This window comes from Mastomys coucha, unplaced genomic scaffold (genome assembly GCF_008632895.1).
Source record: "Mastomys coucha isolate ucsf_1 unplaced genomic scaffold, UCSF_Mcou_1 pScaffold7, whole genome shotgun sequence".
NCBI lineage: Eukaryota > Metazoa > Chordata > Mammalia > Rodentia > Muridae > Mastomys > Mastomys coucha.
In genome coordinates, this window is record NW_022196913.1 from 65,912,281 (window position 1) to 65,913,685 (window position 1,405).

General features: G+C 42.8%; 1 protein-coding gene across 2 annotated transcripts in view; it reads right to left on the reverse strand.

Annotated features, from left to right (window-relative positions):
* LOC116081752 (cathepsin J) overlaps window positions 1–936 on the reverse strand; it is a 5,827-nt gene extending 4,891 nt beyond the window's left edge. For both annotated transcript variants that reach the window (XM_031358412.1, XM_031358411.1), the window contains exon 1: window positions 864–936. The gene's annotated coding sequence lies outside the window, so the exon portion shown is untranslated. The remainder of the gene's footprint in view (window positions 1–863) is intronic.
* Window positions 937–1,405: the final 469 nt, after the last annotated feature.

Sequence of the window (1,405 nt, forward strand, 5' to 3'; positions counted from 1 at the left end):
AAAAACAAAAAACAAAAAAAAACCCCCAAAACAAATAAACAAAAAAAAAACAAAAACAAAAATAAACATACACACACACACACAAAAATCCCACATGAACTTAGGATATCAGTGACTCTTGATTTATACCAAGTAAAACCCCAGCTATATGGTATCAGATCCAAGTTTCATTGTGAGACCAAGAGTGGCTAGCATATGACACAATATTCTTTTCTAATATATCAGGTAGTGGGCTTGTCTTGCAACCTCCCTTCTTAAATGAAAACTTTGTGAAGTGTCTTCTATAATGAATGTTGGAAGAACTATAGGAACTCTTCCTTTTGTACTGCAGTTGGGACCATGTAACCAAACTCTCCATGGTGTCACATGGAGGACCCAAAAGGAAGGCAGATTCACAAGTGGAGGTGGCATACAATAGCAATCCTTAAATGGAATTTCAGGTTCAGGAATTTCTGGATCTCTGAAGCATCATGCCCCAAACAACCTGGCTAGGGACATGGCTGCTTCTACTGCATCTGTACAAGTCAATTGAAAACACATTTACCAGGGGATTATGTGCAAGAAAAAAAAATCTCTATTTCCTAGGAGGTAATAATGGCAGTTACTGGTGTGCATGGTTCAATCATTGGTGACAGATCAAGACTTGCACTTACAAGAACTTATACAAATGTAGATCTGGGATGGAAGACACCTGGATTCTTCTATGCCTTTTCTCCTCTCTCCCCTCTACCCACACACAGAAGAGCTACTGCTCCTTAGAATATATTCTCCTTCATGGAGATCTGCCTGCGTCTCCATGGAGTCTCCCAGGTCTCCCCGCCAAGATAGCTTCCCATTTTGCCTCGGCACAGGCAGGGACTCACCTGTGGTGACTGATGTCGCCTTAGTCCACTCCACAGACTCAACTCTTCAGAGGTTGCTGTGGTCCTGAAGTCTGGCCAGCAACACCTCACTTAGATTTTAAATCCCAAGTATGTGGATAGATGCCCCCACCCCTCAGTCCTGCTCTTCTTTTGATTGGCTGTGTTGGTGACTGGATTAGGCCTCTGGGCACTGGGACTTCAGGCTCTTTCTGAGATATGATTTCATACTGACGCTAGAAGGTTGAGCTTGAGGCTGGAAGATTGACCCTGTTGACAATGGGGAGCTAAACTGGTTGACCTTGTCAAAGGAAGTAAGATAGCAATCTAACTAAGGTCTTGGATCACATTCTATCTGGCCTTCTGCTTGCTAACTGTATTTACTGGAAGAGCTGTGCGGTATTGTACACTTGCAGTTTAGAATGGGGAGTTTTAGTTACCATCTCTGGTATGGACTCAACATATTCTATTTTGTGTTTAGTCCACAGCTATGGTTGGATCCTATGAGAACACTGACCCTGGGATGTTCTCTTCCCCTGTATCAA